Consider the following 20,467-nt stretch of genomic DNA (forward strand, 5'->3'; position numbering starts at 1 on the left):
TCACTGGAAGTGTCAACCAAAATAACTGATTTCAGAGTAATTGATCCATAGCTTTTTCTCTTTGCAATAAGCATTTAGCAAGGCTGGTTGGACATTCCACATTTGATGTAATAAAACCCTCTCACTTATATATGGGATGATGTATGATGTTCTCTTCTCTGTGGTGGGATACATGCATTCTACTCACTCAAAATCAGGTCTCTAAGAAACACATTAGAAACCAGGAATATTTCTCAAGGTCAGGAAGATTACACTGCTTCCCTGAAGCCTTATAGCCCTGTAAGTGGTGGCCCCAGGATCTGAGACACTAGCTTTCTGATAGCTTAGGTCTTGTCTTCTACAGTTCATTAGGCATTCTAATTGGAGGAGACCTGGGAATCAACTTTAGGTCAGCCCTCATTTAAATAAATTCTTTCTCTCAGAGTTCTGAAGATGGATACGGGAACTCGGAAGTTGGCACTCTCAGCTCTGCCCTGGACACCAGCCTGAAGGAAAGTCCGATAGATTCTCTTGACAAGCATGCAACCCTATTCTTCCAATTACCATTCCAGCAAGATTATTACATTGTGTCCTGATATTCAAATGTCTACTTTCTCTTGAGACTCCAAGGCCCCAGGGGCAAAGCCATCCCATCTACCAATCCCCATTTTTCCATGAGGTCAGCCTTTTCCCTCTGCCCATCAGTCTAGATTCTAGTATTCTCTCACCATGACCTTTTCCTTGCAAAAACTTGTGCTTTTCACTTCCTCCACCTTATTCATCAGACCAGACCCCAGCAATGAGTAAACTCTACCTTCTCCTGTCTTAACTTGTACCTGAGCTCCTGAATGTCTATAGAAAAAAATGCAAGGGAGCTATAGAACCACTTTAAATTCATGAGCTCCAGCTTCAAATGGGCACTCAAAACTGCCCAGCAGGTCTTGTATTTTTCTCTTGTTGACTTACTTCCGTATTCCCTAAGAATACAACTTTATACCTTCTTTTCCTCTCCTGAAACTTCCTACCTTCCTTGCTCTATCTCAGATGATGACTTCTCATTTCATGGATAAAATTGAAAAATCATCTTCACTTTACCAAACCTACAATCTTCAGTGGGGCCCATTTTCTCCTTCTTTGCTCTGGTTAAAATGGAAAAAAATGCCCATCAGCCTGCTGCTGCTGCTGCTGCTGCTGCTAAGTCGCTTCAGTCGTGTCTGACTCGGTGCGACCCCATAGACGGTAGCCCACCAGGCTCCCCCGTCCCTGGGATTCCCCAGGCAAGAACACTGGAGTGGGTTGCCATTTCCTTCTCCAATGCATGAAAGTGAGAAGTGAAAGTGAAGTCGCTCAGTCGTGTCCGACTCTTAGCGACCCCATGGACTGCAGCCCACCAGGCTCCTCCGTCCATGGGATTTTCCAGGCAAGAGTCCTGGAGTGGGGTGCCATCGCCTTCTCCACCCATCAGCCTATCAAAGTCCAGTTCCTTCTACATGCACCTGGGCTCTCATCCCCTCAAATACTGTCCTACTTCGGTTGTTCCCACTTTCTACATTATCAGTTCCTCTCTCACTGGGTCAGGCCCACCGCTAAACAAACATGCTCTATTATTGCCTGAATTTATTGAAAACAAAACAAAAAGCACCTACTGACTCTCTTTCTCTATACTATTTCTTGAGTTCACAGCCTAAGACAAATAGAGTTGTCTGTACGTACATTGACCTCAGCTTTCCTGGCGGCTCAGTGATAAAGAATCCAACTGCCAATGCAGGAAATGTTGGGAAGATTCCCTGCAGAAGGAAATGGCAACCCACTCCAGTATTTTTGCCTGGGAAATCCCATGGACAGAGGAGCCTAGTGGGCTATAGTCTATAGGGTCGCAGAGTCAAACACAACTAAGGGATTAAACAAAAACAACAACAACATACATTGGCTTCACACTAAGTTTTCCCACTTTATTCTGGCTTTGCCCCCTTTCACCTGGCCAATAATTTCAGCTGGAAATGAGCATATCCAATTTTCCAAATCAAACGGATGGCTTTCAAGTCTCATCTTGTTCAACTTCTTCTTGAAGGTGGTTGCCAACCACCTTCCCCTCACACTTTCTCTTCCAGCTCCCATGACATCCACTCCTCCCTTTATCTGACCTCTGACTCAGAATGTTCTCAGGTCTCAGTCTTAGCTGCTTTTCCTTTTTCCTAAGCAAACTTCTCCAGCCCATTTGCTTTTGTTTACTTCCTTTTAAAATGGTTTTCATTTTTTATCTAAGAAGTAAATGCACAGAGTCAATAGTCTTTTAGGAGTTATTTGGCTTTTTAATAACCTTCTCCAAAAAGCAAACACATCAGATTTCCATATTCTTTCTCTGGAGTTTTCACACCCATAACCATCTGTGCTGCATTAATCAATCCTTGTTTTCCTGAACAGGTGACATCTCATGACTCCTCTTCCTCACTTTCCTGTGTTAAGTGAAATCCTTCCTGTATCACTTTCTCTTTCCTGGTTTACAACTGTATTTTCCTAAAGGACATTCTTTAATAGCTTTTAAAGAAAAAATATATCTACTTGAATTCTTACAATTATGAAAATATATGTATTTTCATATATTTCAATATATGTATCCTTTTGGTTAAAAGTTTAGCTAGGAGTATAATTCTATGTTAAAAATTATGATCAATCAGAATTTTGAAGCAGTGCTCTTTTTATTCTAATTTTCAGTGTTGCTATTGAAAAGTCCAATTAATTATCCTGGTTCCTTTTACTTTGTGTGTGTTTATTTTATTTTTTGTCTACCTTTGGGTTTTCTACCCCTGCGTTCTAAAATTCACAATGGAAAATTCCACGCTATTGGCCTTTTCCTGTTCATTGTGCTGGGCGCTAACTCAACAGTCTATTTTAAATGGGAGAAATGTGTCTTGTAATTTGGTGAATTTTTATTGAATCAAATTAGTTGAATGGTGGGCTTCTTGTAGCAATTTTCTAATTATATTCTCTTTTCTGGGGCTGATTATCAACCTTTCTCATTGTTTTTTCTTTATGATCTATGGGATTGCCCCTAAATATGCATCTTTCAATATTTCTATTGATTTAAAAAATTTGATTGCCAGGTTACAATCCTTAAGAATTTACACTTAATCTTCTGTTCCTTTTTTCATAGCATCCTGTACTTGTTTTATGGATATCATAACACATTCTAAGAATATTAATTGTCATTTGATTTTGAGAGTTCTCCTCTGCCTTATCCCTTTTTTGGATTCTTCTAGCCTATCCTTTCATTTCGGAAATGTTCCTAAGATGTCTGCTCTTCTTATTTGTTTATTTGTATTCAAGAGAGAGTTAATAAAAGCTGTTTGCAAGCAGGGAGCTTGGTAGGGTTTGTCAAATGGCATAACTTATTGCAGTTTGCACCAGGCAGACTCGTGTTTATTCTATTCCTGAAACTTGTGCAAAGCTTTTCCATGTCCGGGATCTGAACATCAGGATCTATCTGGAATGCATCTTTTACTAAACATACACACACACATACTACCACACTCCTGCCTGAAGCCTTCTTACCTTTTAGATCTTTGCTTATACATCATCTCTTTAGAGGGGCTTTCTCTGACCATTTCTGTCTAAATAAAATAGCTCCCTATTATTCTTTCCATGTTTCTTTCCTCTGTAATATGTACCACAGTTTATGTCATTGATTATGTAACTGAATGCTTTCTTGTCTGTTTCATATTGTCTAATAACAAGCTTTATGTGGGAAAGTACCATTTCTATCTCTATTCGTGTTCAATGTTCTAGTCTCAGGACTTAGCACTGAAATATAGCATGGTCAATACATATTATTCATTTAATCAATGAATGGATGGATGGATGAATATAATTCTAGGGTTTTGGTCAATCTCTGGTTTAAGTAGCTCTGTAACCTTAGGCAAGTCATTTAACCTCCAAAAACTTTGATTTATTTAGCTTCTTAAGACTTAGAATAATAGTGTTGGCATAATGAAATAATTGATGTCAAAGTGCTTAGTTAAAAGGTCTATATTATTATGAGCAATTATAAAGACTGAATGTGGCTTACTCTGTTTTTTCTTATTTTTTCCTTCACTTCATATTGAAACTTCAATTTAACACTTCAGGGATCATACCTTGATAGCACCTTCTAAGTGATGTTGATATTAAGAGTTTTTTTAGAACCAAATTAACTAAACTCATAGATGTGATTCAAATCAGATGTGCCTTATTCAGACTCCTGAGCAAATAATGTCATAAGAAAATCCAGTTTCTGGTTCTAGTTTAATGATGGAAATGAATGAGCAATATCTCAACTCATGATCTACTTTCAAGTACAAGGAAGGACAAGATAAAAGAAATTCCAGTTCAGGAATGAGAACTAAATCATTCCTCTATTTTTGAACTATAATATTTGCCCCAAACTAACCAAAATAATCAAACTATTCAAGTAAATGTGTGGGAAAACTAGAATGCTTGTTAGTTGCTGATAGAAATGCAAATTGATATAATCCTTCTAGAAAGCAGTTTAAAAATACATGTAACATGCCTTACAGGTGTTTATGTATTTTGGTACCATAACTGTTCTTCTGAGAAATTATTCTAAGGGAAAAGTCCCAAATTTAGGGACTTTTTTCATTTCTAACAACAGCACAGGTTGTGCTGATGCTTCTGGTCCAAATGTCCATACTTGGAGAACCTCTGTTCTAGACCTTAACCATCCAGTATTTTAGCTCTTTATTGGAGTTAAGTTTCCCCAGATCTCTTATCCTCCTACTCCTGTTCACTGATAAACTAATCTGAGATGTTAATCTGACTTAATAAATCATGAGATGATAGTAATAAATAAGGCGAGATATCTGCCAAGCATATCTGCCAGGCATTTACACACATACAAACTGCTTGCTTTTTCATATGAAACACATTGTCAGGGTAGATCTCACCCCATTCAGGGCTGTGATTCTTATGTCAGGAGTCTGGTTATGCTTTTCACTTTGGGGAGGATGGTGTCAACTTTCCCCATATCTGGAGTCTCCTTCCAGTGTTTTGGATCCTTCCTCTTCCTGCCCCAGCTCTGGAAGTCCTCAGGACAGTGTTTCAGGAAGGGGGTGAATAAAAATAAATCCATGTCTTCCCACTCGATGACTTAAGGGCGCACAAAGTGACTAAGAGGAGTCCTCCAGTGGGAACCACTGAGCTAATGCATCATCAGAGGAGGCTCCGATCTGTGTGCCTCTCTCCCATGAGACTTTTGGGAGTGGCTTTCTGCCATACTTGTCTCGCCTAGATTCTTTCTCCCTTGGAACTCCTTCTTGGATTTTCACAAGCAGTAGTTCTTTGAGCTGGTGCCATTTTCTTGGACCCCCCCCTTGTCTCTCTGGATGTACCAAAATTTCTGACCACATCCTTGGCTTCACTCTTGCTATTCTTTCTTGTTGTTGTTTTGATATTCTAAGCTTTTACTCTCCTGAAGTTCTGATGTCTCTGTTCAACAAATATTGCTAAAGCATGATTTTTTTTTTCCCCTCCAGTTTCTCTTTTTTCTCAGGTATGTTTGTACCTGACACCTCCAAGCTACTTTCTGTGTCCTCATGGTAAAAGTTTTCAATCATTGAACATATGTGTGTTGAATGGCTCTTCAATGTCAGATACTGTGGTAAGTACTGGGAATGCAGACATCTTCAGCATGCAACATTTTCCCTGAAAAAAAGTCTTGTATTTCACTGAAATCCTGAGTATGCCAATACTAAAAATCTTACCGTTGAAAAGACTGTTGTTGTTGTTGCCTTTTTTTTTTTGAAGTGATCAAATCAGATGCTGAATAATTGCATTAATCACTTCTGACTCAGGGTCAGTCCTGCTGCTGCTGCTGCTAAGTCGCTTCAGTCGTGTCCGACTCTGTGCGACCCCATAGACGGCAGCCCACCAGGCTTCCCTGTCCCTGGGATTCTCCAGGCAAGAACACTGGAGTGGGTTGCCATTTCCTTCTGCAATGCATGAAAGTGAAAAGTGAAAGTGCAGTCGCTCAGTCGTATCTGACTCTTAGTGAGCCCGTGGATTGCAGCCTACCAGGCTCCTCTGTCCATAGGTTTTTCCAGGCAAGAGTACTGGAGTGGGGTGCCGTTGCCTTCTCCTAGGGTCAGCCCTTCCTGTAAACAAAGTGGGAATGCCTGAGGTAGCTTGATTTTAGGGGTCTCCTCTCCAAAGTCGCACAAATTCTCCCATTCTTTGCCACCTTGGATGTGGGATAATAATGTAGATGTGAGTGCTTATATTCTGATTCTGTTTTTCATTGCAGTTATCTAAACAAACAGGATATAGGTCAAGAGAAGGTGAATTTGGGTTCATGAAACATGGCTCAAAGGCCAGGAATAATGAGAGTTCTTAAAGATTTCTACTCATCCAGGAATTATCTTGGGAGTGCTGAATGTCTGGCAGGAGATGGGAATGAGGATACCAAGTTGCAAAACTCTGAAGTTGAACTTTACTTATGTAAATTGTGACAAGACTTTTTTCTTTAATGGTATAAGATTAATCTTATTTACCAGGCCCAACAGCATATATTGTTTCCCTCTTTAGCTGGGAACTTTCCCCTCAGTATTTCAAGTGACCATTTCAAAATCTTAGTGTAGTTCTAGATGAAAAATCTTCAAACCCAGAACTAAGACTTGCTGGGTAGAACAGAATATCAATGGAGAGGTTGGCAATTGAATTTACAATTACCAACAATCAAGAATATCTTTCTATCAGTACCATTTTTCCAGATTCCTTAGAGATGCAGACATAAAGAACAGACTATGGACGTAGCAAGGGAAGGAGAGGGTGGGACGAAATGAGAGAGTGGCGTTGACACATATACACTACCATGCGTAAAATGGATATCTAATGGGAAGCTGCTATATAGCGCAGGGAGCTCAGCTCAGTGCTCTGTGACAGCCTAGAGAGGCGGAGTGAGGGGTTGGGAGGAGGTTTTGGGAAATGGCAACCCACTCCAGTGTTCTTGCCTGGAGAATCCCAGGGACGGGGGAGCCTGGTGGGCTGCAGTCCACGGGGTCGCTAAGAGTCGGACACAACTGAGTGACTTCACTTTCACTTTGGAGAGAATGGACATATGTGTACTTCTGGCTGATTCATATTGTTGTATGGCAGAAACCAACACAACATTCTAAAGTAATTATCCTCAATAAAAAATTAAAAAACAAAAACAACAACAAAAAAAGAGTATCTTTCTAAAAGCAATGGCAAAGATTACACCGTAAAAAATAGTCATTGCCAGATTCCAGTGTGTAAAACTTAATATTTTAGGTGCTCAATATAAAGACAATTTTAAATGCAAACAGCAAGCTGGATTTTTTTTTTTTTTTTTTGCAAAATGTTTGGCAAAAGTGCATAACACATATTTAATAATAAATACAGGGATCACGCAAATCAGGAAGAAACATTCAACACTCTAACATTAAAAAGGTTTATTAGTTAGGACAAAGCTCAGAGTTGCAACTGGGAATCTCAGTGGCTTATTACAATAGAAATTCCTTCACCCCCTCACAAAATCTAACATAAGTATGTGTTCCTCAGTGGAAAGAAGAATTTTTCCCTGTAAAAACTGAGGGCCCAAACTTTTTCCATTCGTGAAACCATCATTTTTAATATGTGGCTTCCAATATGGTTGTATCTACTGCAAAAACCAGTGGAAAAGGAAAAGTCTAGAGGATGCATGAATAAGGTGTTTTTACAGGCCTGACCTAGAAGAGGTACACGTCATGCTCACTCATATTCTTTTGGCTAGAACTGAGCCCCACTCCCATGAGAATACTTAAGCGCAAGGGGAGAGGGAAATATTGTCTAAACTGTGTATCTAGGAAGAAAAGGAAATGGTGGTTGAACAGCTATCTCATCTCTGCCACAGCCAAACCCCTCCCTTATGGGAGCCAGATGTTGTTTATATACATATCCACTTATACATACACATAAAAAGTAGATTAGTCTCAGTTTAAGCTGTGAACCTAAGATGATAGATGTGGGAGTGCCATGGAGGATCTGCAAAGAAGGTGTTCACAGAACAGTCTTGCAATACAACCTACCATCCACCTCAAGAGAATAAAAAGAATCTGAAGTTATAGATGCAAAGAGGAGTTAGTTAGACAGGAAGAGAGTTACTGGTGTTTTATGAGGCTCATCTCTCTCTCTGTCTCTCTCCCCCCTTTTCAGCCCAAGGAAGAGATTTCAATGAGATGGTTTAGAGAACTTAATATATGTCCTCTGGAGTGTGTCACTTATGCCTAAGAAGTCTGGAGAGACAGAAGCTGGAGTAAGTAGCTGGCAGAATTGGACTAGGGGCTGTGGTTTCACTCCCGGCCTAGGTAGAAGCTCTATTACTTGTGGGCCAGATTGGAGGGCCGCATGGCAGAGAGAGTTGGTGAGTTACTGCTGGAGATCCTATCCAAGAGGGGCCACCTGGAGGGACAGAGGAACCTCAGCAAAGCAAGCTGGAATGTACTGCTAGATCTTAGAGGCTCAGAAAGGCATTTCATCTATTTATTTATTTATATACATATATCTCCTCCCTCTTGGGCCTCCCTCCCACACCGCATCCCACCCCTCTAGATCATCAGAAAGCGCCGAGCTGAGCTTCCTGTGTTACACAGCAGCTTCCTGCTAGGTATTTATTTTACACATGGTTGTGGATACATGCCAGTGCTGCTCTCCCAGTGGGTCCCACCTCTCCTTCCCCCTCTGTGCCCACATGCCCATTCTCTACATCCGTGTCTCTATTCCTGCCCTGCAAACAGGTTCATCTGTACCATTTTTCTAGATTCCACATATACGCATTAATATATGATATTTGCTTTTCTCTTTCTGACTTCAGAAATGCCTTTTAAATGCTCAGCCAGGAGAAAGGCATCAACTACTGTCCATGGAACTACAAGTGAGCACTTCCCAGCATTAGGGTGGGGGAGGGGATCTCCAAGCAAAACACCCCTCCCCACCAAAAAAAAAAAGAACCCATAGGAGTGCTCTGAGAGAAAGAAGGTGTCTAAATGCTTAAGACAACCAGGTAGTACTAAGCATACAGACAAGTAAGAATTCTACATCCTTTCCTCTTCTCCCTGGTCGTGCTTCAGCTCTGTAGAATCAGAAACCCAGCGAGCAAGTCACAGAAGTCGAAGCGCTGGGAGAGGAAAGATGAACCAGTTCTTTCCCACAGCAGACGCAGACCCACGCGGGGCAAACTAGAGGGCGGTGTGGGGTGGCGCTTGCCATTAGGACTGAAGTTTCCTGCTCTGGGCTGGATGTTAATTACTGAACTAAACCACTTTATGACCAAAAGTGACTGGAGGGGGACACTCCCTGGTGGTCCAGTGGTTAAGAATCTACCTTCTAATGTAGGCGAAGTGGGTTCAATCCCAGGTTGGGGAATGAGGATCCCATGTGTCAAGGAGCAACTAAATCCGAGACCTGACACAGCCAAAAATAAAATAAATAAACTTTTTTTTTTCATTGGCTGGAGGACTTTTCATTATCTGAATCGAACATAGTTTTCATTTGAGTGGGAGGATGAATGAGTTTAAATGTACAGTGTGAGACTGCGTCATTTCAATGTGATCATTTCAACCACATGTGTAGATATTTCTGAAAAGCTAAAGAAAACATACCAAGAAGTGGAATCACTAGATGGGGTAATTAGGGCCAAATAAGTTTCCTTGCTGTGTTTGTGTATGTTTCTGAGTCTTTCAAGATTCCCACAGGACACATTGTGCTTAGGAAACAGGATGACGGACCTACTGTACGGGGTACAGTAAATAGTACATAACTGTAGCAGATTTTGCCACCTTCTCTCTTGGACGATGAATATTTCCTGGATAACTAACCTCAAAATCACTGAGTGTAACAGCCATCATTATTTAATTTATGAACATTAAACTGAAGATTAACTTTGTTTTAATGGCTATATTGGTATCAGCCCTTGTCTTAAAATGTCATGCTCACAGAAATTGAGTTATTTCACAGTGCATCCATTTTCTACTCTTTTCCCCTCCAAATATCTGTCTATTTCTATATTTCTTCTCTCTCTGAGTCCTTATTAAAGCTATCTTTCTTTAAAAAAGGAAATATTTTGTGTCCACTTCAAGCCTACACTGTTCACCAAAGTTTCCCGCATATATAGACGAATCTCTTTCCCCTCCAGACTCCCACGGTGAGTGAATCAGGACCACATCTCTGAGCAGCTGACTGCGTACTATCTTGTGCAGTCAGATGCCTGGCTCTTCCTGAGTGTGAGGGTTTTTTTTTTTTTTTTTCCTAACTAGCTGGTATATTTCTTAAAGCTACGTGATACATGTAGTCCTTCCCAGGTGCCTTGAGCCCTTAACAACATATTCAACACATCAGGTACGGAGACAAACTTACACTGAGTGGATTAGGTAAGGAGACATGCTTTTTTTCATTCCTATTTCCCCTGTGTGATAAGCTCTGAGATCTTGAGCTGCTCAGGAAGGCTTTATTAACCACAGTTACAAGACTACTGCTGTTTTTCTGGTTTGTTCTCTCTTGCCTTCTGGTTTCTCTCCTGTCAACAACTTTATCTAGTGACCTTCGTTTGGAGAAAGTTCACTGACCCAGATGCCAAGTGAAGCTCAGGAAAAGAAGGGAAAATGACCATAAATACCTGTACACCTGTTGTTTGATCTGACTGTAAGTTTGGGGATGATTAAGGAACTGTTTGCTTGTGCTAACTCTATTTTCCAAGTAACAAAGTATTTGAGGCATTAACTACTACTACTATGACAGTGTATACAAAAAATTGTAGAGACTGACCTAAACAGCTTTTATTCTCAAAAAAGAGCATGTCTCTAAAAGCCACTGGTTGAGGGAACTTATTCAGTCTCTCAAATAGTTTATATGGGCCTGTAATTTGATGCAGCATTAGATTCAGTTTACCATTGGCTTTAAATATTTTGAAAGCAAGACCAGGAATTTGCCTTCAGCAAGGCCAAGGGTTACTGGAGTGATCTTTATGTTTTATATCCCACATTACAATTTTTCTGAATGCTTCCCAAGAAGTATTTCTTTTCCTGACAGCTCATTGCACGCAGTATTATAGGTAACTGCAGGGAGGGGTGGGGGGAGCGGTGGGTGCGGTGTGGTGGGAGGGCCAGTATTTTGCTTTTCAGTTCTACTGGAGCCAGGAATAGGGTGAAGTCAGCAAGGGACCTAGGATGCAAAACTCTCAGGGCCGTGGTTTCAGATTCACTGTATCAGGTTGAGGAGGCAGGAATGGCTTTAACAGTTTGCTTGCTTGGTTAACTGAAACCTGCACCTAAAGGTAGTCAAAACTAAATGAAATTAAAATCCCAGAACTTCCCTAATATGCTGCAGAGTAAGTTATCTAGGACTGATGCTAAAGCTGAAACTCCAGGATTTTGGCCATCTGATGCAAACAGCTGACTCACTGGAAAAGTCCCTGATGCTGGGAAAGATTGAGGGCAGAAGGAGAAGAGGGTGTCAGAAGATGAAATGGCTGGATGGCATCACCGATGCAGTGGACATGAACTTGGGCAAACTCTGGGAGACGGTGAGGGACAGGGAGGCCTGGCATGCTGCAGTCCATGGGGTCACAAGGAGTTGGACATGACTGAGAGACTGAGCAACAATAAGTTATCTAAAGTCTTAGGGAGCCTAGAGTGCTCGAGTGGGTTTATCAGGTAAGACCTGCTCATTCACTTCCTCATCACATCCCCTGAAGAGTTATAAACACATTCTTTTTACCAAGGTTGTGAATAATACATTTGCAAGGGAGACCCAGCCTCCTTAAAGAGATTTGCGGTGGTTGTTCTCATAAAGGTTATTAATAATAGTGGAAACTGCAGTCATTACACTAGGCTTAGAATACATAATACGAATAGAGGTACCACGATCTAGAAGAATCTTCATATTGACCCCTTTATCCAATGAGTGAGAACTACTCTGGCAAAAATGGCCAAATGGAAGCCACTGAAATTGTCTCTGTCTACCAAAGTAGTAAGCCAAAACCAATACCACATTTCTGGAAGGATTATGAAGGTTAGTAACACCATCAAGGACTTGGAGGAGGTAGGGATGGTGATTCCTATCACCGCCTCACTCAACAATGCAGAAGACGCAAATATCCTGAAGAACGACTATGGATTATCATTAACTTAACCAGGTAGGTAAGATAACCTGTCCTGTGGACATCAGTGAGTTTATTTCCTCAGCCACCTTGATCCTTGCCCAGTGGGATCACAGACAAAGTAGTTCTGGTGACAAGGCAGGTGTTATGTATGTGTTCAATAATATGGACTTCCAATATGGAAGTGCAATTATGGACTTCCAATATGGAAGTGCAATCTGGCTTCTGACTTTACAGAATGCCCAATCTGCCAACAGCCTGCTGAGCCCTTGGTATGGCATCTCTCCCCAGGAGAATCACTCATTTACCTGGTTGTATATATTGAAACACTTCCAGCATGGAAGGAGCAGAACTGTGTTCTTACTGGAATAGACACTTACTTTAATCTACATTTTCCTCCCCCATAGTTGCTCAGTCGTGTTCAACTCTTTGTGACCCCATGGACTGCTGTCCTCCAGCCTCCTCTGTCCATGAGATTTTCCAGGCCAGAATACTGGAGTGGGTTGCCATTTCCTTCTCCAGGGGATCTTTCTGACCCAGGAGTTGAACCAAGGTTTCCTGCATTGCAGGCAGATTCTCTACCATCTGAGTCACCAGAGAAGCCCCGCTTGCAATATTTCTACCAAAACCACCATCCATTGACTTGAGATGCCCTCTTCATCACTGTAACATTCTACACAGCCAATCTTCTGATCAAGGAACTCATTCTACAGCAAATGAAACAGAAATGGGCCCATGCTCATGGTCTTATATTTCCTCCAATCCCTCCTAAAGTAGCTGGCCTAGTAGAAAAGTGGAATGGCTTTCAAAACTCAGAGTGACAACTGAGCAGCAAGACCTTGCAGGGCTGGGACAGTGTTCTACAGGAGACAGTATGTGCTCTAAATCAGCCACCAACAGGTGGTAGTACCTCTCCCATTGACAAGATTTGTGGGGAAATCAGCAGTGGAAACGGCTGAGCCATCTCTTCTTAGTGATGTGCTAGAAACATTTTTGTGTCTTGTTCCCACAAGTGAGGGATCTGCTACAAGACAAGCTTTCTGAAGGAAGAATATTTCTCCCATGGGACAGAGCAATGGTTCTTTGAAACTGAAACTTGAAATTTCCACCTGGCCATTTTGTGATTGTCAAGCCAGTGAATCAACAGACAAAAAAGGGAGCTATTCTACTGAAAGGGTGACAGAGCTTGACTACAGGAGGAAACCGGTTTGCTCCTACATAGTTAAGGGAAGGAGGAATATGTTTGAAATGCAAGAAATTCCCTGGAGTCCCTTCACACTCCCCTGATCTATGATTAAATCATGTTAAAAGAAGCAGACAAGATTAACTGTAGTAATTTTGAGTATTTCCTTCTTATTTTGAATATAAAATATTTGTGCATATATAAAGGATAAATAAAGGGTTTCCCAAGTGGCTCGGTGGTAAAGAATCCACCTGCCAAGCAGGAGACACAGGTTCAATCCCTGGGAGCCCCGGAGAAGGAAATGGTAACCCACTCCAGTATTTTTAGAGAAATTCCACCCACAGAGGAGCCTGGCAGGCTACATTCCATGGGGTCACAAAGAGACACGGCTTAGCAACTATTTAGTAAAACAAAACAATGATGACAAATCAACAAAGAATAAAGAAAGAGGCTCTGTCTAGATTTTAAATCTCAACTTTGCCATTTACTAGTTCTGTGACTAGATTGAGTTAAAAAAAAAAAAAAAACCCTCTCCAGGTCTGCCTTTACAAAATGAGAATAATTATACTATCTTCCTCAAAGGAGTTCTACAAATTTTAAATGGGTTAATACCTTTTCTGCACTCAGAATCGTGCCAGGCCCGGAGGAAGCATTCAGGGATAGCTGTCATTATTAGGACAGGCTGTAGTATCAGAGAAAGCAGATTCCTACAGACATGGTTGTCTCCCCTTCAGTGGAAACTTTCCCTAAGATGTTCCCCCAGTCCCCAAAATCCTACACAGAAAGGGACAAATCCCCAGGCTTAAATTTCTTTTTGCTTGCTTGGCATTTTGTAAGGGACCCTTCCCAGTAAATGCCAATAAGCTTTGCCTGCATATCCCCACAATATCCTCTTGCACTTTTGTGAAGATACTCTGAAAATAGCTTTTGCATGAGAAAGGGACTTAGGGGAGGGTTAAAAATGCTAAAATTTGACCAAGTCTCCAAATGAAAAATACAGCTTTAGGGGAAACCAGAGACATCTTCCTCTTTTTCTTTCACTCTCGAAATGCATTATGATGAAGAACGCCTCAGGGCTGGTGTATGCAAACTTCCACTGTGCTTATGGAGAAAGATTATAATTGAATTCTCTATAATGATGGGCCAAAAAAAAGACCCAGACAGACAAGGCTCAGAGGCTGCGGATCAGCCCAGTTTGGCTTCTAGCCCACAGCACCTACAATTATTCTGCAGTGATTTTTATTTATCTATTTAGTGCTCCCACTAGGCAAGGAGAGAGAGAAAGAGCAAGTGGGAGAATCTAGTCATAATTCAGCCCTCATGGTTAGGCAGCAAGCTCGAAATTGAAAAAGTTATTCAAATGGATAATGAAATGGGGCTGAGTTTCTAATGTCCTCCTCCATGGGAAAATGGCATAAATTGTGAGACTTTGCAAATGGCTTACACACTGCTTGTGATGAGATTATTTAAGAATCAGCTCACTGATGCTATACCAGGGCATCATCCCAGGGTGAGTGGTGGGCCTCTGTATTCTGAATCAAAAGGTAGAACAGAGTCTTTGCATTTGGTCTTGAAAGGTCAGTGACAGCCACCAAATGAAAGGAGGGCCCCCTTTTGTGCTACTCAGACACTGATGGGTAAGAATGTGGGTAAGAATTGCTCTTTAAGGATGTGGCTCTGGGTAAAATATATTCAAATACGATCAAACAACCAGTGTGTTTCTGGATGCAGCTGAGTCGAGAGAGGAAAGGTTGACAATATGATACATCTGACAAACACAGCATGTGACCGATTCCAGTTTCTAGTGGAGCTGTGGTCAATACTGCACTTCTACCCCCACCTGTTTTAAAGGTCAGCCTTGAAATTGTCCCCCCATTTTAAGAGCTGGCAAAAGACACACGGTGACCACTTGCACACCCTCACGCAATGCCCCCAAAGTTCAATGTGAATTTTTTATTTACAAAGCACTTTCATTTACAACAGCTCAGGAAAGTGGGCATTTTATCACCGTTTTGTAGTTCTGGAATAACTAAAGTTCAAGAAAGTAATTTGTATAGGTCACATGGTTAGTATGTTGAGCAGAGATGTGACCCTGAAGGTCAATAAGTTATCACCATATTTAAACTCATATCCCTTTCATAATTGGAAAATTAACACTCAGTTTTTAAAATTTGACATAGAATAGTACTATATAATACAACTTTCTGTGATGATGGAAAGGTTCTATAATCTGTGCTGTCCAGTATGGTAGCTACTAGCTTACTGTAAACACTGAACACTTAAAAAAGTGGTTCAGTTCAGTTCAGTCGCTCAGTCGTGTCCAACTCTTTGAGACTCCATGGACTGCAGCCCTCCAGGCTTCCCTGTCCATCACCAACTCCCAGAGCTTACTCAAACTCATGTCCATTGAGTCGGTGATGCCATCCAACCATCTCATCCTTTGTCGTCCCCTTCTCCTCCGGCCCTCAATCTTTCCTAGCAACAGGGTCTTTTTTAATTACTCAGCTCTTCACATCAAGTGGCCAAAGTATTGGAGTTTCAGCTTCAGCATCAGTCCTTCCAATGTGGTTAAGTGTGATTAAAAAAGTAGTTGTGTGATTAAAAGTGGATTTTTAAATTTTATTGATTTATACTGAATTTAAATTTAAAAATCATATGTGGCTAGTAGTTACCATACTTCAAGAGAAATCTATTCATTTACTCAACAATCAGGAAACGTGTGTGTATGGGCTCAGTCATGTTTGACTCTTTTGCAACCCCATGGACTATAGCCCACCAGGCTCCTCTGTCCATGGAATATTCCAGGCAAGAATACTAAAGTGGGTAGCCATTTCCTTCTCCAGGGGATCTTCCCAACCCAGGGACTGAACCTGGGTCTCCTGCATTGGCAAACACATTCTTTACCATAGCACCGCTTGGGAGGCTGAAGTTCTACTCTGAACAATTATAGAAACTTACAGCACATGCTCTAAGTCACACAGAATATTTCACATAATATCCAGCTAAGTTTGGTATCGATCAGGAAAGAATGGGGAGCTTTGAAGAAGTTTAACAAAATAACTTAGAAATCTGAGGTCTCAGTGTTTCATATACATATATATCGATATTATTGCATTATTTTGTAAGTAGAAAAAGAAACTGGAAAAGAAACATAATCACTTAATTTTTCCCTGGTAGTGTCTTCTTCATGTAGAAGAATCATGGAGAAATTGTGCAGCTTGGAACAAGAGGCTTAGTGCTGCTGACAGAGAAATCAAGTATGGCCAGCCGGGGCTCTTCACCAGGAAACTCACAGCAGTAGCTATGGAGCAAACACTAGGACAGAAGTTTGAGGCCAAATGGCAGATCTGAAACAAACATAGGGTAAGCGCTCAGGATTCGGGCTCCAAGTAGAATAGTTGAAATAGTCAAGAGTTTGTCTCTTTGAAGCAATTAAATACAGGGCGAGAATTCAGGAAACTAAAAATTAAAAAGAAAAGTTTCAGATGCTACCAGATGTTTACTGTCAGAAGGTAGAGGAAGAAGGAAAATAACCCCTAGGATGGTCACTCTTTTGGGGGTGACTCCTGAGGGCCCAGGTTACAATTGTTTAAGGGTAACCCTTGGGACTGGAAGCAGAAAAATCAGATGTGACCTGTGGAAGTCCAGAGGTAGGGTGGATTCAGGTTGCTTATTTTATCTCATTTATTTCTCATAACGATTTCATGAAGGAAGTGTATTTTATAGCCACAAAGAAATCAGTGCTTTCAGAGTTTTAATTATCTGTCCAAAGACACACAGCTGGTAAGAGGCATTGTCAGCTTTAGTGCTGCCTAAAGCTTTGGGTATAGAAAGTAACTAAATATTTCATTTTGGGGGGGTCTCACTGATATAAAGTATTTTCAGTGTTTTATGACAGCGTCAGAACAAGGCTAGTGGTTATAACTTCCAGTTGGCAAAGGTTGGAATTCATAGTGTACAGAGACCATGAAGACAGAGTCCAAATCACACAGCAGTTCAAACTGGAAATAAACCCTATGGCTCAAAACGCAGAGCTTTCTATCAGAATTACTCGGTGTCATCTCATGTTTCCGTCTCATGACAAAAGAATAATAAACAAGCAAACAAACAAATTAAAGCAAACAACACACCCCACGAGGTCTACCTTGTCTCCTGGCAGCCCTAGGCCCAACTCAGTGCCTGGTGGCTGTGATGTCAGCCTCGCTGCTTCTCCTGCGTGCTCCTAGTGGCTGTGTCTGGTAGAAATGAAGAGACTCTGAGGGGCAAAGTGAGGCCGCAGACTCAGCATCTGCAACCAAGGGGGTCAAAATCCCAGGAGAAACTGTACCCTGCCCCCACCAAGCTCGTTCAAGGACAAAAGGGAGTCCTGGCCAAATCTAACGAAGTCGAATTTCAAATGATGAGACACTTGACCTTCCCTTTCTACTCAACATCTCAAACTGGATCAGGCATCAAAAGCTAGCAAAAAACAACAAACCCGTAAGCCTGTATGAAAAGGACTTCAAAATAGATGCAGCCTACACAGAACCTGGTCAGAGAGTATTATTTTCGACTGGAGAGAACTTCCATAACTGGAAGGCCTAAAACATACTCAGTAGATAGAGCTCAGGTTAGCTTAGCCTATGTGAAGAGCTAACATTATTTTTCAGAAGATAATTATCCATTTATTATCTTATCTGTTGCCAATGTCATGTAACACTGAGAAGTTGATCAGCATACGGCCTAGAATGTCTAAGACTTGGAAATGGAAATAACTGCCAAATATGGATTAAATTGATAAAAATAATTCCAAACATGATTAGAGTCACTCTGTTGTATATCCTGCACAGCAGGTGGGAAATCCTTGAGAAGAATTAGGGAAAGGTTTAGGGAAAGCAGATTAATGGAGAAAAGATTAAATGTGTTTCAAAAGCAGTACAAAACATATTTTAAATGACAATCCTTCCATGGGCAATGTTAAAAGGTACTTGAGCACATGCAAAATTCAAGCCCTGGGTTTAAATGCTATGCAGTAATAAAGGGAAATGTATCCCGTGGCCCAGACTGTGCATGTGGGACAAACTTGGACTTCACAAGTACAAGGGGTGGTGGAGTTATTTTTCTTTTTGTCTTCACATTTCATTACCTAACATTTCACTGTTTTCTAGAAAAGCAACCTTATTGTAAAAGATTCAAACGCCACAAAATTATATAAAATGAAATGCAAAGAGGGTCAAAACCCCCTACGTGGCCCTCCCTCCCCCATACACACATTCCCAGGTGAGTTAACTAGTATTTCTGATCATCTCCTATCCATATACCTATAGCCACAGATACACATGTATTTTGTTTTTATTTCTCACACAAATATAACTAACAATTGTTACTTGCTTTTTTCGCATGTTAATGTATCCAGGTACTATTTTTCATGTCAGTACATATAAATATCTACTTTATTTTTTAATGGCTAACATAGTACCCCAGAACATGGATATTCGATAATTTATTTAGCTAGTGTCACACTGATGATATTTGGTGTGTTTGCAATGCTTTCTTATAATAAGTTTTCAAAGAAAAGCTTGTTTGCCCACTTATTAAGAGATACGAGGAAAGGCATCATTTTCATGTCGACTCACTTCTGATTATCATAACGCTACCTCTATTGACCAAGGCCAGATAGCCACTACCATGACCTCCTTCTCTTTGCTTACTCTCTGCATACACTGCGCCGTTTGATCCTCAGTCCCAATGGTAGCCATAAAGCGTCATGATTCTTCTCCAGTGTTTGGCACCACAGGGGGTCAGTTCCCTAGCGGTACTCCTATGCTTCTGCACATCTCGAGAGCAGAGGCAGTCATGGCCTTTTTGTGGAAGGCCAACCTCTGCAACAAAGAACAGATTTGCTTGTTGTTCATTATCTTTATTTTGTCTGGACAAAATGTCTCCTTCCAGAGCAAATGGCAACTTTGTGTGAGTTCATTATGAAAGACTTGCATTACCTAAGTCTGAGTGCTTGTTTAGTCACTTCAGTCAAGTCCGATTCTTTGTGACCCCATGGACTGTAGCCCTCCAGGCTCCTCTGTCCATGGGATGATCCGAGCAGGAACACTGGAGTGGGTTGCCATGCCCTCCTTTAGGGAGTCTCTCCAACCCAGGGACCCAATCCGTGTCTCCCGCAGCTCCTGCACTGGCAGGCAGATTCTTTGCCACTGAGCCACCTGGGAAGCCCAGCCTAAGCTTGGACACCCCCAGCTGTGAGAACCCACTGTGTGCACAGCATCCACCTGGGCCACTTCAGGCACCCCCCCACAGGAACTGGGAAGAGAAAAACCGATGAGAACATTAAACCCACACTGTCGGCTCTGATAGAGTAAGAAAGGCCTTTGTTTCTGGCCCAGGAGTCTCATGTCTTCTGCCAGCACTTTGATAAAACTGAAGGAGGCTAACTTGTTAGCTAGCAAGTAGAGTAAAGTCTTAGACGCTTTAGTTTTCGACAACTATACAGTGCATGGAACTGCCATTCATCCACTAGAAAGAAAAAACGCTCTCAAACCTTTAACTCTTCCACCTTTTTATACAGTTCAACACAAGTTTTGCTGATATCCCATATAAATATAGGACTGCTTAAAACTTTGCCCTATTTGCCCAGAATGCTTTACTCCTACTTCTTGTCCTATTACTTATGCCAGTTCTTCAAATCCTAGTTCAAGTTTTACTTCCTCAGGGAAAGTTAATGCTTCTCAGTTCCATAGCTCTGTAAAATCCTTCTACTTATGCCCAACATCCCTTCTTCATAGCACTTGTCACAGTTGATATTTTATCTTTAATTTTTATTGGACAATAATTGCTTTACAATGTTGTATTAGTTTCTGCTGTACAACTATGTGAATCAGCTATATGTATACATATATCCCCTCCATCTTGAGACCCCCTCCAACCCCACCTGCATCCCACCCCTCTAGGTCATCACAGAGCACCAAGCTGAGCTCCCTGGGCTACACAGCAGCTTCCCACTCAACATCTATTTTACACATGGGAGTGTATATATGTCAACGCTACTCTCTCAATTCATCCCACCTACATCTACCCTCCTCTGAATTCTATTAATTTATATTATTTGATCATATCTGAGCTGCTTTCTCCCACTCTGGACTATAAGCTCTATAGAGAGAAGGATCATG

Source organism: Capricornis sumatraensis, chromosome 2, assembly GCF_032405125.1.
Source record: "Capricornis sumatraensis isolate serow.1 chromosome 2, serow.2, whole genome shotgun sequence".
NCBI lineage: Eukaryota > Metazoa > Chordata > Mammalia > Artiodactyla > Bovidae > Capricornis > Capricornis sumatraensis.